At 37.5% G+C, this 27,755-nt stretch overlaps 1 long non-coding RNA gene across 1 annotated transcript; it reads right to left on the reverse strand.

The window, feature by feature from the left end:
• Positions 1-1,023: 1,023 nt before the first annotated feature.
• On the reverse strand, positions 1,024-11,359 carry LOC128312808 (uncharacterized). Its single transcript, XR_008292569.1, has 3 exons — positions 11,108-11,359; positions 2,676-2,814; positions 1,024-1,981 (listed from the first exon to the last, which is right to left on the reverse strand). It is a non-coding gene; the product is annotated as an uncharacterized LOC128312808 (long non-coding RNA).
• Positions 11,360-27,755: the final 16,396 nt, after the last annotated feature.

Consider the following 27,755-nt stretch of genomic DNA (forward strand, 5'->3'; position numbering starts at 1 on the left):
TCTGGATGTCAACTAAAAACATCCTACAGTTCCACCGCTTTCTTTCTATATTTTTCCTCCCTCAAAAGGGAAATTAGATGCAATGGTTCACTCCAAAAAAAGCACCACTGGATCCAACTGAACACAGTCTCTTAAATCTCCTGCCAAGGAGCCACACTCTCTGCTGCTGGTCAGTTAAGCACTTTGACACCCACCTGGGGCTGTTGTCACAGGTGTTTATTCTATAATCCATTCAACTTCAGCTCGTCTATAAATGGTGTCCAGGACTAAATGTAATCAACATACTAAGAAACAAATGAGAAGTGCCCAGCAGACACAATATGAAAGTGTATTATATCTATCATTATGAAAGCCACATTTTTAATTATTTTGGTTTATGAAGAGTAAGAGGGCAGAGCTTTTCAAAAAAGATCATGTCCCTGAATGGCAAATATTATGAAAACCTCAAATCATCAAAAAATAAGCAGAATTGTGAAGCACTGTACAAAAGTCCTCTTATTTTAAGTAAATATTGTCCCTAACCACAATAAAGACAATGTGAATGAGAATTGCCTCTTTAAATTTACTATAGTCAGATGTGACTCAAATGATTATCTTACCTTGAACATCTTTACTACTGTTTATTTTAAAGTTTTTATTGGATAATCTCTGTTCATTTTTTCTTAAGTAAAAATTTTTAAGTTCTCATTGCAAAATTTTATTTGTCTTAATTCATGATTAAATGACATGGGGAATTAAATACATTACTTTTCCCTTCAAGGTCAGACTAAATGGAGGACCAATGAAAGGGAGAAATTAAGAAACCTGATTTCATTTTGGTCTATTACTTGAAAATAGCAAAAGGACTTTATCTGTCTGGAGAACTCTCCAAGTAGTTACTGCTACTTCTGTTTATTATTTTCATTAACTTCCCAAGAAGAGTTCTGGAATCTTATAACCATTTTCATATTTTATAAGTAAAAAAATACATAAATAAATTCGAATGTGTTAGAAAAAGAAAATGGATAGGAGGAATTACTAAGAAAAAAAATTGAAATAAGCAAGAGAAATAAAAGTTTGAAACTCAGTTGAGTAGTGATTGAGACTGCACACTGTCCTGTGGAGATAGTCGAGGCTCTGAGTAGAGGTAGTCTCCAGGGTCACTTAGCCTCTGAATTGAAAACAAAGCCCCTTGGTCTCCTGGGGGTTAATTGAACCCTTTCCACATTGGACCACACTGCCTCCCTGGAATTTACATGACACTTTCATCCTAAGCACTGGCACACTCCAGTGTCCAGGGCTGCTCCATGCCCGTAGGTTCAGTGGGTGGTCAGTATCATTTTACACAGAGAGAAACAGAAGTTCCAAAGGAGTTAAGTGACTTGCAAAGTGTCAAACAACACTTCAGGGGGCTGATCTAGAAACTCAGGGCACATCTCTTTACCCAGATATCCTTGAGAAAAAAGTGATTCTTACTTGCTTTGAAGAAGAAAAATAGTTTTGAGGGCAAATAGATGTAAGAGAGCTATGTTCTACATTTACGAGGGATTACAAAACACAGCAATGATGACTTTGCAAATAATTTCTCTAATTTAAAACGTGTGGGGATTTCACATTTTAAGAGACCATTGTTAATATTTTTCCCCAAGTTTTTGAAAGTTCTGGAGGACCGATACACTTACATGGGTTAATTTACCTATGATGATCATTATTTCTATGATATCTGCTCTAGTCTACAGAGTGTAGAGTTAAGGAGAAGACACGCTACTTATCCTACAAGAAAATTGGAAAGATCTTAGTTTTGAGATGTAATGTTTCCAGATGGTTGAAATCGAAAGCAGACTTCCTCTCCTTGACTGTTCAGCCAAACTTTTATGCAGCAGTAAATAAGCTCTTATTTGCTTGTGCCCCATTTTATTGCAGGATACAGAAGGATTGAGGTGACTGATTTGGGGGGGGTGGTGATTCTCTTCTCCATGTACTTGGTAGATACTGCTTCTGTCTTAGGAATACATAGTTCACAATTTTAACTTCAAGAATACTACATAATTCTGTTGATTCTTTGATTTTATTGGCTTTTCCCATAAGACTCTTCTAACTAAAACTTGCAGAATACTCTCAATTCTATTTTCACACGCAAAGGCAGAAAAGAACAATGATGTTTCTTTCCCCTCCAGCTTTCAATATTAAACTGATTTCCATGAAAGTAAAAGCTCAGTACATTAAATTTAATTTGCATATACAATAATGAACAATTTTAGAAAAAATAATATCCTTGGACATCTAAATTAGATTTTTTAAATGCTGATTTGCTCATTGATGGGTGTGTGACCATAAAGGAAACAGCTGACAAATGGTTGTTGGTTATTTAGTTTACAAATATAATTTCAATTTGTTTCCTGACTCACAATTTCTATTCCATTTTTGGTAGAAACCATTTCAGCCATGACCTTTGCTGGATAATGTTTCTGGGCTTTCCCCAATATGTTGAACAAAAAGAATATGTACTGATTACTTAGAGGAATTAGTAGAACTGGCTTGTCACACAGCCATAGTATATGTGAAATCTGGTTAGAGCATATGACAAGGCTTAATTATTGTGTACTATAGGTTCAACCCCTTCCAATCTATCTCTAAGATTAAAAAAAAAAAGAATGCAATATTGTTGCAGAATCACCTCAAAGCTTTTGTTTTACCTCTATGCCTGTTGAAAGTAATTGTTTCCTCATCTTCAAATGTGTGGATGACGGGTATATTAGGACTGTGAATTTTCCAAGATCTGCAGAATTCAGGTGCCTAATTTATGGTGAAGTAAGAACTCAGCAAGAATGGGGGCTGGAAAGAATATTGATTATAATCACTACAATATAGCTAAAAATATCCTCCCCCACAGGCAAGTGGGAGGGAAACAGGCTGTTGGGAGACTACACTGTTGGGAGAGAGGGCAGAACACGTGAGCCTCTGGTTCATTTCTATAAACATGTGCTGATTGTCAATGGTGTACTAGATACTGTCCTTGGCACCTGCTATGGACTAAATATTTCTGCCCCTCTTCCCCCTACCACGTGCTGATTCCTAGCCCCTAAGATGATGATATTAAGGGGTGGGACCTTTAAAAGCTGATTAGGTTGTGAGGGTGGAGCCCTCATGAATGGGATTAGGGCCTTTACAAAAGAATCCCCAGAGAGATTTCTCTTTTCTTCCAAGTTAGAACACAGTGAAGAAATGCCATGGAAGAATGAGAAAGTGGATCCTCATCAGACACTGAATTTGCGGAGACCTTGATCTTGGGCTTCTCAGCCTCCAGAATTGTGAGAAATAAATTTTTTCCATTTATTGTTTGTTTGTTTGTTTTTAAGCCCTGTGCCCAGCATGAGGCTTGAACTCATAACCTGGAGATCAAGAGTCGCATGCCGTACTGACTCAACCAGCCAAGCAGCCCATACTTTTTTTTTTTTCATTTACATGGATGGTATGGTATTTTCTTATAGCAGCCTGAACAGACTAAGAAAGCATCTTTATTCAGTGATGAAAAAGACTCAGTAGTTGACCAAGGAATGAACATCCTAGTATGGTTTGCTTTTAGACCACTGTAACTTGTGTCTTCGTAGGGTTTCCAGAGGAAGGGCTTCTTGAAAATAGTATGAACCAGGAGATAAAGGATGGAAAGGGGTTCACATGTAGGGGACAGCCTGAACAGAGGCACAGAATTATGAAACACAGTGCATGCATAGGTGACTAGAGACTACAGGCAATTTTAATTACTGCAGCACAAAATCTGGAGGCAAAGAATATAAGAAGTAACTGGTCATAGTCATAAATAATCTCTTTTTCTGTACATATGTGTTCAGTGCTGTGTCCTTGTGAGATAATAAGCATCATTTTGGCAGTGAATGTGCCTTGTTCACTCTGTTAGCCCCAGCATGGAGCAAATGATTGATAATGTCTTATTAATGAACAATCATTTATTGATAAATGAATGCATGACCTGAATAAAAGCAGTGCATGTAAGTTCAGAGCAAAGGATAGATTTTTTAAATATTCAATAGGTAAAAACACTGGGACTTGCCAATAAAAATTAAAAATAACATCTGGGTGCCGGTATTAGATCACTCCCACTCTAGGACAAGGTATAGCATAGTGTTAAGGATGTAAACTCAGGAATGATCTTAGCTCAAATCCTGGAACCCTGACTTCCTAGCCATGTGCCCCTGGGCACGTGATTTAATCCATCTGTGCTTCAGTTTACTGAAATGCAGAATATAGTATATGCCACATCATGTGGTTCTGAGACTTACATGACTTAATTCTCATGAAGCACTTAGAACAAAGCCTGGGGGACAGCATATGTTCAATGAAAAGCTCAGATTAAAATTTCATTAAGTCATTAGCAATGAATGTTTCACTGCAGGGATGTGCCTTAGCTTTTAAATTTCAGCAATATCTCTTCTTTCAATCCTCACTCTTTCTCTGAAGGGTGTCACTGTCTTTATTTAACAAATGGAAAGTAAGAAGCCCCAAATTAAGTGATATGCTAAATTTACACAGATTGTCAGCACCAGAACTGGGTTCAGAACAGGGATGCTTTGATTTCCCCACAGAGCTTTCTATTGATCTCTTGAAGGGAGAGCTCACAGCTGGCTGTACATGGTGGTGAAGAGCTTAAAAGTCAACTTTTAACTACTTATAAGAACATGTGTTTTGGCAAATTGCATCAGATTGAAGACCCATTCAACCAGTGCAGACATGCCTACTCTTACCTGATGCCAACACCAAAATCTTTAGAGAAGTTCTTCAGACATGTAATTTTTGTTATAGTCCATTAAAGATGTCTTACATAAATTTAACTGAAATATTTTTATGCCTAAAATGAGTTTTCTTTGACCATGAGTTCCACTTTTTTTGAGATTTTCAAGTAGTTTTCATCTGCTTCTATCTTCTTCAACTAGGAGAGCTTTGTGTTCATAATGTACTAATTTTTATGTCATTTCTCTTATGGAACATTACCAAAAACAGAAATAAAATATTGGAGAAATAAAAATGAAGGTAAAGAGAGTGGGTTTGTAGGGGTAAGGATTTTGCAAGTCATTTGGGAGAAATAAAGAAAATTTAATAAAAATAACCCTACTCCTTAGAAATGCCTTTGAGGGCCTGACCGAGGCGATGAACAGAATGCAAATGCAGAGAATGTGATAAGGCTGAGGCATTGTGCGTAGTGGCCCAGCAAGGAGCTGAAACTGCTAAGAGGAATTTGCCAGCTCTGTCCTGGCCACTGGATTAAATCAAGGCCCTCCAAATCTTTTCTTGTCAAAAATTACTTTAAATTTCTAGGAGGAAGAAAGAAAGGATTTAAATAGGGTGCCAAAGTTGAGTCAAGATTTCATAAAATGTCTGAAATGAATTGAATATGTGGACAAGGAATCCAGCCCTAGAAAAAAATCTGTCCCTTGTGATCCATAGGCAGGGCAGATCCCTGAGGATTCATTATCTGTCTGCTGGAGAAGAACAGACATTGAGAATAAGTTGCAACAAACTTGTATAGCAGTTTGAAAATAATGTTTGTTTCATGTGATCATAAAAAGTGGTCATAATGTATGCCTTTGGTTTTTTGTGTTGTTTTTATTTTGTTTCGTCTTATGTGTTTACTTGTTTTTCATTTTATGTTTCTAGTGATTCATTCTTTATTTTATTTTAGTAAAAATATCAATCAAGGATGGATTGGGGAAGGAAAAAAACTGACACATTTCCACACATAGTTTGAAAAGTACTATCTTAGATTGAATTTTTTTTTTCCCAACAAAGTATAGCAAATTTACAATCATCACATTAAAACTGTGGGGGAAGGAAATAAAAGAGTTTCTGCCAAAGAAGAGAAGATAAGTGGAGGTTAATTTACATTGTCCAATATTCCTATTTTAAGATATACAAAACATCACTGATAATCTTACTAGGTAATATGTTGGATTTATCCTTTTTATTGGATATACATGTGATATGTGTTTATAAGTGCTTTGATAGTTGCATTTATAGCTATACCTCCTTATCATAAGTTAACTTTAATATCACATAATTTTTTAATTTTTTTTTAACGTTTATTTACTTTTGAGACAGAGAGAGACAGAGCATGAACGGGGGAGGGTCAGAGAGAGAGAGGGAGACACAGAATCTGAAACAGGCTCCAGGCTCTGAGCTGTCAGCACAGAGCCCGACGCGGGGCTCGAACTCACGAGCCGTGAGATCATGACCTAAGCCGAATTCGGGCGCTTAACTGACTGAGCCACCCAGGCACCCCTAATATCACATAATTTTTAACAGCAATTTCTTTGCAAGAAAACTTTTTGGGACGATGGTCCTTTAGTGGAAAGGATTATACAACATTTTATATTCCCGTCTGCACATCTTTTCAAGGTTAAAGTTTCCATATAATGACCTATAGTGTTCACACTAAGTCCTTTTGTTTTTCCTGAATTTACTTGCTTCAAAAGTATGATAGGTAGGGGTACCTGGTTGGCTCAGTCAGTGGAACATGTGACTCTTGATCCCAGGGTTGTGAAATTTAAGCCCCACGTTGAGTGTAGAGACCTCTTGAAAATAAAATCTTTTAAAAAAAGTATGATAGGTAATGTTTACATTAGAGAACAATTTTTTTTTCATCTTTCCAATGCTTTCAATTCCTGTAGACGTTTCTATTTTGCTTCTTGTTATGAGCTATGAAGGAAGGAAGCAAGGTACTCAGTGATTTATTTAAAAAAATAAAGACAAAAAAATGAAAAATGTTAAACCCAATTCTTACAAAAGAATCTAAAATTCCAGAATTTTCCAATATTAGCAGTACTAAAATTAGACTTGGGTAGGCAGAACCTCTGCCCTGGCACACTCAAGGTGACGTGCCCACCCACAGACATCCCTTTAGATCATGCTCTGGCAATGGAGGAGCCTGGGGTTCCCTGCCCCAAAGGCCAGATCCCAATTCCTGGCCTGTGTGGCCACCTTCCCTGAGTCTATAGCCCTGAGGTGACTGCAAAGGAAGTGTGAGGAACCGAAGGCTCAAGTGAGGCTCAGGGGCATCTGTGGGGGGAGTGGCAAACAGATCTAAAGTGTGGTCTGGGGTGTCCCTGTGTCCACAAGACCCTGGAAGTAAGAGAGTCAGTTTGAGAGGGGTGGTGGTGCAGGAAGTAGGGCCATGCCCTTACAATATCAGGTATAGAATTGACTCCAACTACAGGGTTGGAGATGTGTGAAAATAAGACTTCCAAATTCTTGATGAACCAAACGTTGCTACAACCTCTCCCGGTAGAGTTGGCAATACTAGTAATTGTCTTAAATTCTCATCTCTGCTTTGAGGATTTTGTCCCACAGGTATGCTCTGAATAACGTGCAAGAAAATGCCTTTCTTCACTATCATTTATTTAAAAAAACAATTGGATATTTCCTTTGTTTCAGACACTAATTTAGGTGCCAGGGATATAGGAGTGAACGAAACAAACAAACGAACAAATAAAGTCCTTGTCTTTAAGGAGGTTATAGGTTAGTGGGGAAAAAAAGTATAAATAAATAAATTGAAATAAGTATAATTAGATAAATTTACAATAATATAAAAGGGATAAAAGTGGGAATTGGAAGACTAAAAGGATACATTATATGTATATACATATATGTTCATACATACAATATAGGTTCATATGTACATATGTTCTTTATAATAATGCTACCCCTAGATGTTCACTAAAATAATGCTACCATAGCAAAAAATACCACGAAACAACTAACATGTCTGTTAATCTGGTCTTGGTTGACAAAACTAGAGTACAGCTAGATAAATACTTTATTTATTATATAGCTGTTAAAAAATGAGGTTGAGGCTTTTTGCATATGCTGATGAGGCAGTATCTCCAACACAGACTAAAAAAACCTGATGAGGTAATATCTCCAACACAGAGGGAAAAAACGTTTCCCTCTGTGTTGGAGATATTACCTCATCAGCATATGCAAAAAGCCTTACTTCATTTTTTAACAGCTAATGTACATTGTATGGTAAGTAATATGATTCATTTAAAATAATCAAAAGAATATATATGCATATGTATATATGTATACTCACATACACACACACACACACACACACACACACACACACACACACGTGTGTACCTGTGTTTGTATATCTGCATGGAAAATTTCTAGCCAACCAGAGCAGGAAGAGGCGATAGTGGCCACATGGAGTAGGAAGTACACTATTTGCTAAATGTCTTTTTGCTCTGGTTTAATTTTTTACCATGTGTATGTATTACTTTTCAAACCAATGGTTGTTTTAAAGACCCAGACTGGGCTGAAAAGGAAGTGTTGCAGTGTAGACTGGGAACAGTGGAATTCCAACCGGAGTGGGCACTGTGGCTGGGGAAAATTAACTGCTCCTTCTGGGTGAGGGAAATGTGAACAGGGGAGAGAAAAATCCAGGTGGTTGATGTAGATGAAACTCCAGTGAATGCATTTCCTGAGACACATCTAAAGGGGGGAGAAGCAGCTGAACCAGTTTTGAAACGAGAATATTTGCTGTAACATCCGACTGAGAATAAATTAAAATCATCCGAGGTTCCAGGTTGGGAAGCAGGATCATGGTAATGAGAGGTGGTGGTTTGATGAGAACCATGTTTGATGCATTCAAGAACGGTGACATTGTCTTCTCAGTAAGCTGTGAACCCGGAATGTAAGACACAGACTGAGGTTCTGGTTCCATGGTGCTGGGCTTAGGCTGGGTGAAACACTGGTGGAGGAAAGGTGTTTAGGACAGGGAGCATCTAGAGTCAAGAATCCCACTACAGGTAGCATCCAAAGGCAAGGCTCCGGAGGAAGCCAAGACCCTCTCTCTGAAGATACAAGGAGCCAGAGGCTAGGCAGAATGAGATGTCAGGACAGAGCCCCACATTCAGAATGGAGGCTGGAAGGCAGATCTGGAGAGGTGCCCGGGGCTTGGTAACCGAGACCTTTGCTCTGGGCCCTCTGCAGGTACAGACAAGAGCATGTGCTAGGAGGCTGAGATTCAGCACCAGCACAGGAGCCCAAGGTAACTTCCACTTCCTGCAAAATCAGAGTTGTGTCACTTTCTCATCTTGGCCTTCATGCTCAGGTCAAAAACAGACCAGCTATTGGGTACCACTTTATAGAATTTGTGGCACCTGTACCAGTAGAAAATATGGTATGAGATAAAGAACTCTGACGTCAGACTTCTAGGGGTCAATCACCACTTTCTAGTTTGAGACTTTGGGCAAGCTATTTAACCTCTCTACACCTCAGTTTCTTCGCCTTCAAAATGGAATAATAATACTATCTCCCTTGTAGGGTATTATTGTGAGCATTAAAGGAGATAATGAACACATAACACCCGGCAGGTGGTAAATGCTCAATACGTGATGATTGATGATAATGGTGATGATATAGCAGCATCAGGCAATGTGTGCATGACATTACTGCATTCAACAACAGCTTCAAGGTGACATTTATCTGTTTGAAACCCTCAGTGGTCTGGTAGGAGCAGAGACTGCTAGAAGTACTGATGAGGGTCAAGAAGAGGAAGCCAGCTGGAGTTCTTGTAACTTAGCCATCTAGCTAGTGCAAATGAGCTATAGAATTATTATTCACAGCTCTTGCCATCCCATCCCATCCCTCCCTCCATGCTCTTGTGTCCCCAGGCTGGGAAAAATCTGTTATAGAATCATTCTCACGAACACGGGGATTTATCTATAGTTTCATGCATTGTATCCTTATCATCCACAGCTATACAGAGCCCCAAACTAGCTGTGGGTCTTATCATAATTAATCTTACTAATTAGGTTTTCTACTTCCTTTGTTTGCTGCTTCCCATTCCTTCAGAACTGATGCTGGGAATTTTATACTAGAAAGTTGCAGCTGCGTTCATATGCCATGAAGCTCCAATTACAGAAGAGACTTCCATAGCTCCATGAGTTCCGTAATCTAACTTCCATGCACATTAATCCTTCCTCTGTACTGGAGGTAACTCAAATTTTCTGCCCGTTCAAGTGTTCAGTGAATGCTTTCTTGTCTGATGTGGTGTGAGGATACTGCGGTGGGGTATTTTCTCATAGTACTCGATAGTTAGGACACATTTCCTAGAGAGTGTCAATTAATTGTATATTCATTTTCTATTGTTATTCTAAGAAATTTCCAAGTACTTAGAGGCTTAAAACAATGCAAATTTATCATTTCAGTTTCTGCAGGTCAAATTCTGGGCAAAGCAAGCGTCAGCTAGTTCTCTGCTGAGAGTCTCAACAAGACTGATACCAAGGTATCAGCAGGGCTTCTGGAAGGTCTGTATGTAAGTCCACTTCAAACTCATTCAGGTTGTTGGAAGAATGCAGTTTCATGTAGGACTGAAGTCCCCATTTTCTTCAGGCTTGCCAGATGGGGGTCCATTCTCATCTTCGAGAAGCTACTTACATTCTTTGGCTCCTCGTCCCTTATCTCCATCTTCAAAGCCAGCACCGGTGAATCAAGTCAAACTTCAAATCTCTCCAACCTCCTCTTCCACCGCATCTCTCATTCAATTTCACAGCTCAAAAATTTTAATTTTGCCAGTTCTCAGTATATTCAAGGTCCAACAAAGAAACAAGACCTAAATAGGTGCATAAGTAGGTTTCAACTCCAATTCAATGCTAGTGGCTGTCACACATGTTGCGTAGAGAAGGATACTGAGTCTATAACAAAGTTGAACACGACCTGAGCTGTAATAATTGCTTAATGACATCGTCTGTATGTACTTGTGTGGATCTAGAGGTGGTGGATGGAGAAAGTCTCAGCATGAATGTCATGTGAAGTGCAGCACCTAAAAGAGACCTCCATGTTTGTTCTCTGAGTTCTTTTCTAATATTAGAACTCCTTAGAAGATGAAGGCACGATAGGAAGATTGCTCCAGTGATGCTGGTCAACTCTCACTGTTCTCTCGTATCTACTGTTAGACTGTTTGCTTTGACACATTCTGTATCACTGTTTATCTATGGTGCTAGGATGCTGGTACAACCAGCTGAGCAAAGCTATATTTTGATGTCTTGACTGGATATTTGATATTCTCAGGCCCCATTCTTGGAGTCACATCTGCATTGTAAACTCTTACCTTGATTTATCCCATTTTTCCACAGTTGTATGCTCTTTTCCAAAAGATCACTCCCTGGTTCCCATTCTTTGAGTTCTCTGGGTCTTCAAATAAGTTGTTCAGTCATTTATAATGCTCTTCACTCACATTTCCATTTGTTACGATTCCCTTAAGAACCAATCTCAAATGTCATCTCTTTAGGAAAACTTGATACAAATCATAATAATAACAGTTAATATATCTTAGATAAAAACTAGGTACTATTCTACTAAGTCTATAAAGTGAATATTATTATATCCATGTTTAAGATGAAGAAACAGAGTCAAATGACTAGCTCACTTCCTAAAGTAAGTCCAGTTACTAAGAGCAAAGTCAGGTTGCAAACCCATCTGGTTTCAAATATGAATCTTTTGTTCTTAATTTGTGTTCTGATGTTAAAATGCTCTGTTTAAATTTTTTTAAGATTATTTATTTTGAGGGAGAGAGAGAGAGAGAGCACATGGGGTAGGAACAGAGACAGAGGGAGGGAGACTTCTAAGCAGGCTCCACGCTGATACAGTGCAGAGGCCAGTGCAGGGCTTGAACTCACAAACCATGAGATCACAACCTGAGTTGGAATCAAGAGTCAGATGCATAACCACTGAGCCACCCAGGTGTCCCTGTGACTCCTTAGGTTTAAATTAAGTCTTTCCTTCATGACTCATCTCAAGATCACTGCCTGCACAGACTTTTCTTAATTTCCCCAAGTATATCATGCCTAGATTTGAAATGTTCTCTTCTTTACTCCACTGCTGAGACCCTTGACATTTCTCTTCTTGTATTATCTTGTGTAATCTTCCTTTACTCTCTACATCTGGTGGGCTGCTTGTGACCTCCCTGAGGGCTGGGGCCAGGTCTTACTGTCTTATTTAAAGGACCCAGCATTCCGCCTAATAAATGTCTAATAAATAACTGAAGAATTGATGAGCACTCGTCTGAGTGGATTTTTAGAGAGCCTGACATAAGAAATTTTTCTGCTTATATTAGGAGAGTGTAAGGAAAGATGACTTAAGTTAGGCATGTGTTAGTTACCTTTAATCCCCCTAATTGAGGCTTTAGCTTAAAGTTAAATTCCAATATGATTAAAAGTGCAGTACTGATCTCACACGCCGTTCCGGCCGTACGTCAATGCGCACCCACTGGGAGTATCAACCTTCCGAAGGTTAAAGCTAATGTCTGAGGGAGGAGCACCACTAGTTAGTGGTGCCAGAAGGATTTAGGCCTTGGGGATCTGCACAAAACAACCCGCCCCTTTTTTCACACAGTGATGTTACCACTTGCTAATCAGTCAACAACTGGCCTCTGTGATAGAATTTCTCCTCTGGATTTGCACAGTTCATAAAGGCAGAACTGTCAGTGGACTTTTCCTTTACAAAACACCATCAATTTCCATGAAAGTGTTTATTTAGCTCTGGGGACAGGAAATGACTGCACTCCCAAACACGGTGAGATAGGGTGATGCTGCAATTTCCTGGTCATTATTTGAGGCAAGATTGAGAACACAGTATACCTCCATACGTTAATTCAGAATGTTTTGATACTATCTATATACCTATAGTTCTCTCTCTCTCTCTCTCTCTCTCTCTCTCTATATATATATATATATATATATATGTTTCTGTAATTCTTTTTATGTACGGATAGTAATTTATGAGATGTTCCCAAACACTGTCCAAATAAGAGAAGACTCGGCTGAAAGTGACTCCAACGTTGAAGAAATTGTGATCTCACACAGCCACATGGTCTGTACATAGGGGTCAGTTAATTCAGTGCTTTGGTAGAATCATCAAGGACCCACGTTGCTAACATCTCTTTGCTTTGCCATTCTCATCATGGTAGACTTTGTCCTCAGCTTCCCCACTCAGGATCTCAAAGTGGGTGCTACAGCTCCCAGCTTCACATCATCATACCACCAGGCCAGAAAGGAAGAAGGGAAGGAGAGGTAGTGTTGTACTGCTGTTAGTTGGAGAAGCGATTTGTCTGGTTAATTTCAATAAAGAATGAGACTCTGGCATGCTAACTAGTGCCCCCCGAGAGCCGTCGGCGTCCTCCAGGTTTTTAGCGGGCCTGGTGACATCCAGCCACCTGAGACTGAGCCATAGCAGGTTTGTGATGTTCTTAGCTGTCCAGGGTCACGCACTGCACTGCTTGGCTCAGCGTGTGCCTACCCTACCCCGGCAGGCACAGGTAAGCCACTGAATCCCATTTGTGATGGGGATCCCAAATTGACTAAAGGAATATAAAATACTATTAAAGTCTGTTTACTAGTTTTGAATATACCACAAGTAATACAAATTCAGTCATGTTTAGAAGGGAAGAAGTCTGGTTTAAAATGTTTACTTGAGGGCAAATCAATACTTTCAGCCCACTAACAGAGAGTGTATTTATTTAGTCATGGCTCCAATGTATTAGAAAACACTAACTAGCCAAAAAACAGTTACTATATTTTCTAAAAATTTTAATTCTAGATAGAAGTCTTAACTCATAAGCAGGCTGTTTTGACAAGTACTTTTTAAGGTCTTAGTATTCATTGTAATAATATTTTGCTAGGTTAATTTATAAAAATAGATACACAATTTGCTTTAAGTTTATAATATATTAAAGTTGAATAAATGCTATGTCACTTTAAATAAATATTGTAATTTTATTTTATTTAAAAAACATGTTTTGTAAAAATTATTTTTAAATGTTTATTTCTGAGAGAGAGGGAGCGTGAGCATGTGAGGGGCAGAAAGAGAGGGAGACACAAAATCCAAAGCAGTCTCCAGGCTCTGAGCTGTCAGCACAGAGCCTGATGCAGGACTCGAACCCGTGAGCCATGAGATCATGACCTGAGCCGAAGTCAGAGGCTTAACCGACTGAACCACCCAGGTGCCCCAAACCATGTTGTTTTTTAGCCATGAATACTTTCTAGCAATCTGTAGCAAGAGTCTCTCAGTACTTATTAGCAAAGACAAACAATCACCACGATTGGAAGATTAATCAAGATTCCCCTACACCTCCAGGAGCAAAAGAGGATTTCTGTCTCCCCTAAAGTAAGTATCTGCTGCAGACCTACTAAATCCTGCTTCTCTGAACACAAAAGGAGGGAGTGAGTTGCTATATCTGCCATATATACATAATTCTTTTTTTTTTAAGTAAACTCTACCCCCGGTGTGGGGCTTGAACTCACAACCTTGAGATCAAGAGTCACATGCTCTACTGACTGAGTCAGCCAGGCACCAGATAGATCATTCATTTTTATCCCTCACAATGGCCTAGTATGGAAGGTCCATGTGATAGGCATTGATAACGCCCACCAACAAATGCAACTCTCCTCCGTTTAGCCACAGAGAGGCATGAAATTCCATGCATATTGAGACCAGGTCATGTGACTTATTTTGCACAAGCAAATTTAAGTGTATGTGACATTACTTCTGAGCAAAGAGTGTTTAATTACTACACTAATTGCTAGTGCTCTCTTAGTCTTCCTTGGCAACGTGTGGGAGCTGCTGTGGAATAGAGGCACAGTAACTGGAACCATCCCATGGAAGACAGCCACCTTGCACAGAATATGAGTCAGTGTGAGATAAACCTTCAGTGTTTTAGGCCACTGAGGTTGTGTGTTTTTTACAGCGTATCAGCTTAATTCGACTGCTAGAACTAGTCAACTGGAGTTGTGCCCATATTTTTTCCTGAGGGTGCTAACCAGAAAAATTATGTAACTTACTCAGTTCTACCATCTGGTTCATCCCTACTTCAACTTAGACCTTCTTACCTTTCTTTTCAGTAGCTGGAGTAAAAGTAATCCTATTCATTTAAGGGGGAAGTGGCATGTAAATAGCGTGCTCTGAAGACATCAGATTCCATAAGCATTTATGAAACACCCTGTTATGCTGCAAGGACATATGTCTCCTCCATATACATTGTTACATTTTGACCTCACAAAAAAAAATCTGTGGAGCTGGAAATATTGATATAACCATTGCACAGAAGAAGGCTCTAATGCAGGGGTGGCTAAATAAATTCTTCAAGACCACCCACTAGTAAACGGTAGAAATGAAACACAAATCCAGCTTGTTTGGTTCTAATTCAATATACTTTTCACAATGCTATTCTATGGGCTTAGAAAATAAGTTCAAAGAAGAGGGGTGCGTGGGTGGCTCAGTTGGTTAAGCATCCAACTCTTGATTTCAACTCATGTCATGATCTCACTGTCATGAGATGGAGCCCCATGTTAGGGTTTAAGATTCTCTCTCTCCCGCTCCCTCTGCCCCTCCCACACTCATGCTCTCTCTCTCTCTCTTTCAAATAAATAAATAAACAAATACATACATACATACATACATACATAAAAGAAAATCAATTCAAAGATGGAAACTAGGCCCAAGTAATATAATACTTCAAAAGAGTATTTAAAAGACATGATGGGTAAGAGTAAGTCATATTAAAGAGTTTAGACAAATATGTTCAAAGCCAGAATACAGGTACTAGTGGTACTTGAGATAATTTTGTGTGTCATCCAATAAGGTGTTCACTAGTATTGAATTGGACCTCTGCTTCATCTCACTAAGTATAACTAAAGTCCCTGGACATTATATAAAAACAGACACAAGAAGATTCTGAGAGGTAGAGAGAAGATGACAGTAATTTGATATCGTTCCAAGGAAAGATGTAATGGTGCGTTCCCTTGCTCTTCTCTTTGCCTCATGTATCCTACACTTGGAACCAAAGAAGCTGGTATTACAGACGATGCTTAGTTCCCCCAAAATCATATGTTGAAATCCGAACTCCCAATGTGATCCTAACTCCCAGTGTGATGTGTAAGGTCTTTGGGAGATGACAAGGTTGTCAGAGTGGAACCCCATGAATGGCATTAGGGCCTTTATAAAAGAGACCTCAGAGAGATCCCCCACCCCTTCCACCAGGTCAGGACATAGTGAGAAAGTAGCCATCTATGAACCAGAAAGGGGACTCTCATGAGACACCTTATCTGCTAGTACTTGGATCTTGGGTTTCCCAGCCTTTGGAATGGTGAGCAGTGAGTTTATGCTATTTATAAGCCACCCAGTCTATGGTAGTCTTTCATGATATCCTGACCAGACTAAGACAACTGTAACCTGAGAATGCTGATGGATAAGGACACAAAAAGATCTCCCTGAAGGGCTTGCTCTCTTTAGTCGAAGAACCAGGAGAGAGGCAGATGAGCAGGACAGAAAACACTTTTAGATAATAATCAAACACCACAGCCAAACACCACAGAAAAATATCTCAGGTTCTTCCTCCACCCACGCCAGCAAAGACAAAATGAAGAATCTAAATCTAGATCTAAATTTACCCTTGTGAGGCTCTAATGAGGCACCCCAACACCTCCCCCTGTGTGGTAGTAGAGATGTTGAGTAGACAGTGTCAGTGGCTGCTGGGGAACCTGATCTTTCTTCACCCTCATCCATAATAATTATGTACCCCTCCACTTAGCCATCAGGATGGTGTCAAGTGAAGCCTAGTCACTATCACCCAGTGTTAGTGAGGCACCCACCACTGTGGTGTCAGTGCAGCCCATGTGGGTATCTAGAACTAACACCCTAGTAATAAGGAATCCTCCTTTTTGTGTGTGAGGCAGAGTAAGGACTCTGGATTTCTGTCTCCACCATGAAGGAACAATATGGCATCCTCTCTACCTTTGGTAGTTGGGGCAATATCATGAAATGCCGGGTAAAACAAAGTTTGAAGAGATCCAGAGTCTCATAATTTAAACATTTCTGGAATTCAGTAAAATTACCTAGCACCTGAAGAACCAGGAGGATCTCAAGCCAAACGAGAAGACAATTAGTAGATGCCAATTTAGAGATGACACAGATGTTAGAACTATGTGACAAAGATTTGAAAGCAGCCATCACAGTGCTTGAACAAGCAATTATAAATATGCTTGAGACAAATTTTCAAAATTGAAATCTCAGCAAAGGAATACATTAAATAAAGAAAAACCAAAGGGAAATATTAGAACTAAAATAAACAATATAAACCCAAATAAAAATATCGGTGGATGGGATCCACAGTAAAATAGAGAGGACAGAGGAAAAGAACTGGGGAGCTAAATGATAGAACAATAGAAATCACCCAATCCGAACAACAGGGAGAAAACAGAGTGAGAAGAAAATGAACAGAGCCTCAGGGACCCCTGGGACTACCAAAAAAAAAAAAAAAGAAAAGAAAAAGAAAAAGAAAAAGAAAAAAGATACAGCATTTGTGTCACTGGAGTCTCACACGGAAAGACCACAAGAACACAGCTGAAAAAGTACTCAAAGAAATAATGGCTGAAAGTTTCTCAAATCTGGCATGAGATACACCTACAGACTTGAGAAACAAGCTCTAAATGGGGTGGGGGTGGGGATCCCAAGGAAATCCATTCTCAAACACATAATGAAACCTCTTAAAACTGAACACACACAAAAAATTGTGAAGGCAGACAGAGAAAAGCAATGCCTTTCTTTAGGGGAAAAATCATTACAATGATTTTTCATCAGGAAACATAAAGGTTAGGAAAAAGTGGCACCATATTTATCCAAATGCTGAAGAATCCTAGATTCAGTGAAAATACCCTTCAGAAATGAAGCGGAAATCAAGACACCCTCAGATGAATGAGAACTAAGAGATGTTGTTACCAATGGACCTGTCCAAAGAGAATGATGAAGGGAAGGCATCTAAACAGAAAGAAAACCATGAAAAAGACACGTTGAAAGGAAGAAGGAACACAGTAAGCAGAAACGTGTGAATACAATAGGCTTTTTTTTCCTTCTGAATTTCTAAATTACGTTTTCCGAATTATGCCATTTGAAGCAAACATTGTAACACTGATGTGGCTCTGAATGTTTATAAAGGAAATATTTATGAAAACTATTTTACTAATGGGAGGAAAGTAAAGCGTGGTAAGATTTCTATACAGCAGGTGAAATGAGGACTGAAATAGACTGTGATCAATTGTATGTGATGTGATGTAACGTAACACCCAGAGCAACCACGGAAAAGTTACGGTATTTTGAGTGTAAAATACGCACTCACAAGCATTAAAGACAAATCAAAATGAAATTCTAGAAAATATGCAAGTGACCTACAGAAAGACAAGGTAAGAGAAAACAGGGACAAAAAAAAACCCAGAGAGAACAAACTCAAAATAAAGGTGGCACTGAATTACATAGTGAGAAAAAAAGCCTTCCTTTTTCTTTAAAAAAAATTTTTTTTAATGTTTATTTTTGAGACAGAGAGAGACAGAGCATGAATGGGGGAGGGGCAGAGAGAGAGGGAGACACAGAATCGGAAGCAGGCTCCAGGCTCTGAGCCATCAGGCCAGAGCCCGACGCGGGGCTCGAACTCACGGACTGCGAGATGGTTACCTGAGCTGAAGTCGGACGCTCAACCGACTGAGCCACCCAGGCACCCCAAACCTTCCCTTTTCAATTCCTCTCAAACTTCTGATCAAATCAGGCAGAAGGGCCAGTTGGATGACAGGAGTCTTTAGCACTTCTCTGATATTGCTAACCTTTCCTTTTCTAACCTAGAGAGAGCAGGTCTCAGATTTGGAGACGTGACTGATCACAGTATTTGGTGGTAGTATTTGGCCATAACTGTATAACACTGCGTTTCACTGCATTTATTTGTAAGGTAACCTTCCTTATTGCAAAAGATAGAAGTTTCTATACAAGAGTCTCATAAAAGGTTTCTTTTTCAATAATTAGGGAGACGTGCTAGATTAACCTATTGAAAAATAATAAATACATAATAGTCATATATTCAAAAAGAGCAAATATCAGAAAGATGGTATTCAAATGACCGAAGTTTGTGAACTCATTTTGGTAAAGTGGCAAAGCTATTTATTATCATATATACAGTAACCAAACATTTCTGTACTAAGTATTCATTATTCTGTACTAAATATTCATTATTCTGCACTAAATATTCATTATTTGTATATATATGTGTGTGTACCTATATATGTGTGTATGCACACTTGAATTCATCTTTATTTATTTTTATCAAAGTATAGTTGACATGCTGTTTACATATTTTTAAGCCCATTATAATGTGAACTCCTTTAAATCAGAAAAGATACCAATTTTGTTTTCTTAGCACTTAGTCTCATATTTGCCGCATAATGTTCTCAGTAAATGTCTGAGTTAGTATCTAACTGAATAGCTACAAAGGGAAGCATAGAAAAGTACGAGTGAACTCCACGCCTTTGCTATGCTTCGCCTCTGGCGGGCCAGGAGTATAAATGTTGTAAATAAAAAACATGCTTGAGTTTTTTCTAAGCGTGGGTTTATGTATGCATTGGACCAGTGAATCTACAGCTAAGAAGATGAAAATGGGTGGTGTCATGGCACTTCGCCAGCACCAACGAGAACAACAATGTGAGTGCTTCCTGATATTTCAAATCCCATTTTTATTAAACTACATTTGGTTTTCAGAAAGATTAAATATTTAGCATAGACATATGTCCATTTATATTATAATTTTAATCAGGCACTATATGCCAGGATCTTATTAATTTTTAAATTTTGGGGGTTTTAAGCATGGGGCCCATTCTTGAAGAAGATGGCTATATTTAATGAAAATTATTATTAGCTAGGCTGATGAAAAATAAATTCTGCCCGTATGTGTGTGTTTCTGTATATATCTGTGTGAATGTATTGTGTATTTAAAACTTTAAAACTCTTGTTTTAATCATGTCCTTTCTACTTACCTAATGAACTTAAAAAGTGGAGAAAAATCTCTCAAAAGCTAACCTCTCATTATTTCTGGAGATAGCATATTTTCTCTTATAATATAAAATGATCTGAGGATATGAACAGTCCCTTTTCACAAAGGAAAAAAATCACTCTGTGTGTGTGTGTTAGTGCACATGTGCACGTGCATGAGTGTGTGTATATAACAGCCAAGTTGCATTTATGGCTTAGAGTGTATGGCAATCCTTTCTTACTTAGGCAAGTTTGTTAACACTCTCAGATGCAAACAATATTAGAGATGAATGACTAAATTTTCCAGATGTGGCCTGAACAGATTTGCACTGGAAATAGGTAAGTATCTTAAAAGTTAGCATATTATCGTGCTGTACAAAATTGCTATTAAGTGTGTGAAACCAGCTGTTTTTCAAAACCTCCTGTTTGAAATAACCTTGGCAGTATTACATACTTAGCAAACTCCTTTTCATACATAAATACAAAGGTAGATTTTGATCTGTTCTTGTGCAAACTATCACAGATTTGGAATATGGTCTCTCTTACTGAAATTTATGGTATTGCTCTAAGATTTTGTGATGCGTCAGGGAAACAAAATGAGTAATTTACTTCTGAAGAATAAGAGTTCTTTCTCTGAAGACTAAAGTAAGAAGTTAACAACTTTTACATTTTACTCATTTGAACATATAAAGAACAATTCCAATTAATTTTTAAGGAGTGAAAATTTGTGATATACTATAGATGTCATGGAGAAAACATTACACGATGTCTTGCATAGCATATTCTGACAATTTCTTATTCCCCTACTTCTAGGAACAATGGCTTGTTTCATGTTTTACTCTAATGACCATTTCAGAAGAATGAAAGACCGTATTTGTGGGAAATGACATTTCAAAACTGGGAAAAAGGGAAGAGCATATTCATGAGGAAAGAATGATTCATTTTAGAAGATAATTCTTTCTGATGCACAATAAATTAGAGTTAAATATATAGTTTATTTCTGCATTCAGTCAATAATTATTGAGAGCCTACTATGTGCATAGCTCTGGTTTATCAACGTTATTTTGGTGAGCAACACAGAAAAAATTCTCCTCTATACAGGACTTCTTTATGGAGAGAAGTCCAATTATAAGCAGGGGGAACCATAAGGTCATGTAAGGTAATAACTATAAGGTAATAAGGTAAGTCATGAGAAGTACTATCAAGAAGAGAAAAGAGGGTGATGTAATAGCAAGTGATTAGTAGAGAGAGAGGACGTTATATTTATACTAGAAGTCAAGGAAGGTACTATGGTCTGACTGTAGGAATTTAGATAATACTTGGTACTTTAAGGGTACTGCATATCACAACACACACCCACACCCACAAATGCACACACACAAATCTGTTTAAAAAATGCACACAAATACTTGGGTGCATTTGTCACCTCACATCCATTAGTGCAAGCACAATGTTGGCTTTGACCTTAAACACCCATCTTTGGGACTAGTGTCATTCAGGTCCCTGGAAAAGGCTTCAACTCTCTTTGCCTTATGTTCTCTAAAAACTACAGTGGAGCTTTGGCATTGTCCACCATTGATGTTGAAGTGGACACTGTTTTGGAGTCTATAGAAGATTTGAGCGACTGACTAACTGAGGTAAGAAAAAATACAAATTCTGCTCATTAAAAATTTTTTTTAACATTTATTTATTTTTGAGAGACAGAGAGAGGCAGAGTATGAGCAGGGGAGGGGCAGAGAGAGAGGGAGACACAGAATTTGAAGCAGGCTGCAGCCTACGAGCTGTCAGCACAGAGCCCGATGTGGGGCCCAAACCCACGAACTGTGGGGTCATGACCTGAGCCAAAGTTGGATGCTCAACTGACTGAGCCACCCAGGCACCCCAAATTCTGCTCAGTTTAATGTGTAGATTCTTTCATAGAAGGAATCATTTCTTAGTACAACACCCGGTCTATTTTCTTGCTATTTGTTTTTTAACTTTTGTTTCTGGATATTGCACATCAGGATAGTATTTGCCATATATGCATATACACATGCATCCATCTTCACCTGTATCAGTATATGTCTGTATCACCTATACATGTATACCTATGTGTAGAAGGTCTAATGTAATATGTATATGTCTTATACCAATTTTTGAATTGAGATATATTCTATAAACTCTAGAATTGAAAAAGTTGTAATTTTATTATTTACTACTTATTTAAATATATGAATTTAGTATTTAGTTAAAATAAATTTTTTAAATAAAAAATGTTTATATGAATATATTAAGATGTTATATATTTTTAATTTTAAATTGATAGCCGTAAGTTATTATTTGCCTTTTGTCTTTCTAAATTTAAAAATCTTAGTTAAAAATTAACGATTCAAAAACATGGCAAATAATATTACTGATATTTATATTTACATGTTTACAACATTGACAAAAGCATATTCCAATATCATGTATTTTAAGTATGTTCAAAAATGGTATACTTCTACACTATTATGTTAACAAACTCAACTTTAAATAAATTATGTACTCTAAACAAAATCAATTAAATATTAATTTTGATCCTTTTAATCATTATTGTGAATTTGTTCCAAATTGTACAAACACACTGAGTACAACAATACAATGAATTGTATTGCTAAAATGAAGGCAAGGAAATTAAATTCATGGAATCATTATATGTTTATAAAATATGCATGTCTTTATTCTATTACCAATCTAAACATCACCAGCCCTTCAACCAGAACACTGAGACATGCAACGGTAATTACATTAAATTCAATTATCTGATACTTTGCCCACCTGCAATCACATAAACCCTATTGCTCTACATAAGGACATATTTGGAGGATTTAACAAAACACAACATACTCTTGTTAGCTTATTAGCTGGTGATTTAGACATGAGGTCTGTGATTTACCCTAAGTCCAACAAGTGTTGGGGTAGACCTGCCTGTAAGGCAGTATGTCAGCTATGCACAGCTCTGAGCGCAACGAGAGAAAGATGCTTGGTGTGTAAGAAAAACAGCAGAAAACGGTGTGACTAATGCCTGGATTGCCGGGGAGAATAGAGAAGAGATGAGACGGGAAGCAGTGATCCAGAGCAGATACGGTAGTGGTTGGCACTAGACTGGTAACCGCGTAAGTGGAGGAAGATGGAATTCGCACGCACTTTGGAAACACCGTTGACAAGACTGCCAAAAGATCCCATACAAGATGTGAACAAAAGAATCAAGATGATTCTAAAGTTGTGTTTCTTGAGAGCAAATAGAAGATAAACTCAGGTAATGCACCCATTTACCAATATGCAATCAATAATGACTCCGAAGATTGTATTACTATAAATATGTGGAAGGGTGGATGGCCAGCAATCGAAAAGTGATAACAGTAACAAAAACAATGATGCCTAATGTCTGAATATTCCATTGTACTTATAAAGGATTCACTACATTGTCTCATTTGATGCCCATCACAATTCTCTGGGGCTACTTATTTTCTAAATGTTACAGATAAAATTATTGAAAAGATATATTGCTTAAGTGCCTTATCCAAGATTCCAAAGATTCAGATCTAAGGAAGGAGTGGGGAAAAAGAAATACCTAGAGTAGATTCCCGTCTCAGAATTTCCTACTAATGCTGACTTGAGAATTGTGTTCCACACTTCTGACTTCAAGTACTACTCTTTCTACTATACCACAGGCCGCATTACATACAGTGCATGAGGAGTTGACTATCTTAGGCTTTCAGTTCTAAATGTCTAATGGTTTGTGTGTTTTAACTTGGATCCTAAAGGCAGCAATAAAAACCTGTCTATAGAAATTGCAGACACTGACTTTTCTCCCTACCTATAGTGAGGAGGTTTCTGCATTCATCTTAACTTTATAGCACCATGAGCATTCTATCACTCATTCACTTTATCTGCAAACCACATTATGGACTTCTATAAGTAACCTTTAAAAACATTTTTTTTAAGTTTGGTTCTTAAAAATATTAGAGCCTTCAATGATTAGCTTAAGCAGTACTAGCCTTGCTGCCCACAGTTCCCTGATGTTGCATCCCTGTCTTCAAATGAGGCTCAGTAGATATAATAACAGGTGACTGTGTTCCTTTATATTTCATGAAGATCGAGTTTTAATGAATCATCAGTTTTGCAGTATAGGCAACTGGGTCCACTTTTCAAAAGGTCACCAGAGTGCTGTCATTCTTTGTACAGGTATTTAATCTCTAAGTAACTGATGCTGTATTTAAATATGTACAGTATTTGACATTAGGTTTTGTACTAATAAATGTTGGAGGGCTAACCACCGGCAAAATCTGATCAGGTAATGGCTAAAGTAGAAATTTGTAATAGTACTAAGTGTATCAACTAAATCTTAAAGGACAAGTATTGACTGCACATAGACAAAATGGAGTGCAACTTTATTTCTATTCATGTTTATATTTTCAGAAATGATAGCTTACATGATATTTTAGGAAAGTCTGAACCTGTCATCTTGATGTGAAATACAAAATTTGTACTATATAAATGTACTATAACTTAAAAGCAATGTAGCTATTTGAAAATATCGCTGATTTAGGGTAGCTCTCTCTTTAAACCAAAAAATTTGACTATAGAAGGATAAGTCACATTAATTTATAAATTATAAATTTATAAATTTATAACATTTATAGATTATAAAGTTGCTAACTCTTATCTCATTATTAATGTTTATCTTTACCAATAATATTCTACCATAAACAGTGACTCTCTTTTGGTGATGCTCTTGCCATTAAACAGAGCTTCTTAATCTTTTTCGGTGTTTGTAGATCATTCCGAATGGAATAAAATTTATGGACACTCTTAGAAAAAGCCATGTGTATCGCAGTAAATGAATTTTGCACAGGGTTCACAGAAATTCTTCCCTTAGAGAAGAATCCTCATTCTATTTAATGACCTCCATTGGTGGCTTAAGAATGTTTTCTTCTTTATTTCAAATAGAAACTTTTATTACTTATTACTGTTCAGATATTACTATCTGCAAGGTTTTGGGGCATTTTGTTTGCTTGCTTGGTTTTTTTTTTTTGATTTTTAAATGTTTAATTAATTAATTAATTAATTTATTTTTGAGAAAGAGAGAGAGAGCGCGCAAGTGGGAGAGAGGGGCAGAGAGAGACAGAGGGAGATAGAGAATCCAAAGCTGACTCTAGGCTCTGGGCTGTCAGCACAGAGCCTGATAAGGAACTAGAACTCATGGACTTTGAGATCATGACTTGAATTGAAGGCAGACACTTAACTGAATGAGCCACCCAGGTGCCCCAAGTTGTTGTTGTTGTTTTTTAACATACCAAGTCATAGTATATCATGAAAGGAAGTAAGAAATTGTACTTTAATGCCAGTCACCAAATTTTCTACTACAATACTCCAAGCTGACTCTTAAGATTATAAGTGTGTATATAATCTAAATAAATGAGTTAGTTGCTGATGTATAAGAATACACTGGGGGGTGCCTAAGTGGCTCATTTGGTTACATTTCTGACTCTCAGTTTCAGATGAGGTCAAGATCACAGTTTGTGAGTTCGAGTCCTGAATCGGGCTCTATGCTGACAGTGTGAAGCCTGCTTGGGATTCTCTCTCTCCCTCTCTCTCTGCCTCTCCCCCCACCCCTTAACATAACATAACATAACATAACATAACATAACATAACATAACATAACATAACATAACATAACATAATATAACATAACATAACGTAAATAAACTTGGCCTTGGTGCTGCTTTGGGAATATACTTTTCTTCTTTTTCATCGAGGTACATGTTACCTACAGTTAAATGCATAAATATTAGGTCTACAAATTAGTTTGACAAATATGATCATCGGTTTAATTAATTCACCAATCAAGATTTCCTTTAGCTCATGATATTCTTTTTGTCCTTTTCTATTCAATCCTGAAATCCTGTGGGCAACTATTGTTCTTATGTCTCTAAATGAAATAAAATATAGTAAATTTTTTGGACTGGCTACTTTCATTCAACATAAAGGGTTCGAGGTTCATATATGTTATGAAGTTCACCAGTAGTTCATTTTACATTGCGGAGTGATACTTTAGTTTATGATAATCTTCCGGTTGGTTCATCCTTTCTCCTAATAATGGACATACCAGCACATATTTCATTTCTCAAGGGTGGAATTATTGGGTCATAGGATTACTGTAATGAACTGTCAAAAAAGTTTTGCAAATGACTGTACACTTTAACCTCTGCACTCATTTCTTCATGTCCTCACAGAAGTTCGATATTATCAGGGCTGTTGAGTTAGCTATTCTGCTTATTGTAGAATACTTTATCATTGTTGTTTTACTATGCATTTTCTAGATTATTAACAATGTTGAGTACCTTTTTGTACTTAGGGGTCATCCATACATACTCTTTTGATAAGTCATTCTTTCAACTTTTGCACATTTTGTTTTAAACTTAGACGTCATTCCTTCTACTGTTGATTTGTGAGTTCTTTGCATATTTTGAATATAATCCTTTGTCAGATATTTGCCTTGTATTTGTGCCTTTTGTGAGTCAATGGTATGTTTTCTTACTTTGTTAAGAGTGCTTTGGGGGGCACCTAGGTGGCACAGTTGGTTAAGCATCCGACTCTAGATTTTGGCTCAGGTCATGATCTCACGGTTTGTGAGATCAAGCCGTGTGTTAGGCTCCTTGCTGATAGCACAGAGCCTGCTTGGGATTCTCTCTCTCCCTCTCTCTCTGACTCTCCTCTGCTCATGAGCATGCTCTCTCTCTCTCAAAATAAATAAACTAAAAAAAGTGTTTTGGATTAGTGACAGTTTTTAATTTTGAAGAATTCCAATTTATCATTTTATTTTATGCTATGTGCCTTCTGTGTCCTATCAATATTTGCCTACCCTAGTCTTGCAAACATTTTGTCCCTGTTTTTTATTGTTGTTAGATATTTTACAGCTTTTGTTTCTACATTTTAGTCTAGCATCTATTTCAAGTTAATTTTTATATATTTTGCATAGTGAGGATTGGGATATCTTATTTTTCCATATGGGTATACCTGTATACTTTTACAAAGATAAATTAACTATATATGTTCAGGTCTATTTCTAAACTGTTTTGTTTCATTAAGATAAAATTCCACACTGTCTTGATACTGTAGTTTCATATGAGTTTTTGAAATCTGGTAGTATAAGATCTCCAACTTGATTCTTTCTTTTCTTTCCTTCCTTCCTTCCTTCCTTCCTTCCTTCCTTCCTTCCTTCCTTCCTTCCTTCCTTCCTTCCTTCCTTCTCTCTTTCTCTCTTTCTCTCTTTCTCTCTTTCTCTCTTTCTCTCTTTCTCTCTTTCTTTCTTTCTTTCTTCCTTTCTTTCTGTTATTCTAGAGCCTATCTTTTCCATATAAATTTTGTGATCAGCTTGTCAATTGCTGCAAAAATTTCATGGGATTTTGACTGGTACTGAACTGAATCTGGGAAGATCAATTTGAGAAGAAATGACCTCTTCATAATATTTAGTCTCACAATTCACAAGCATGGTGTATGTCTTCATTTATTTAGGTCTTTGTAAATTTCTCTCAACATTTTTTATAGTTTCCAGGGTACTTCTCTTGCATAAATCCTTGAAATTTTATCTCTAAATATTTTATACTTTCTGATGCAATTGTGAATGACATTTTAAAAATTTGTTTCCAATTGGCCACTGGTTATATAGACACACATTTGACTTTTTGGTATATTTACCTTGAAATCTATGATATTGATAATTTTGCCTATTGTTAGCTTTTTTTGTATATATCAAAGAATTTTCTTCACACAAAGATCATTTCATTTGTGAACAAAGGCAGTTGTAATTCTGTCTTTCCAGTCCCTGTGCCTTTTATTTCTTTTCTTGCCTTATTATACTGGCTAGGACCTATAGTATAGTTGAATAGAA

This window comes from Acinonyx jubatus, chromosome F2 (assembly GCF_027475565.1).
Source record: "Acinonyx jubatus isolate Ajub_Pintada_27869175 chromosome F2, VMU_Ajub_asm_v1.0, whole genome shotgun sequence".
NCBI lineage: Eukaryota > Metazoa > Chordata > Mammalia > Carnivora > Felidae > Acinonyx > Acinonyx jubatus.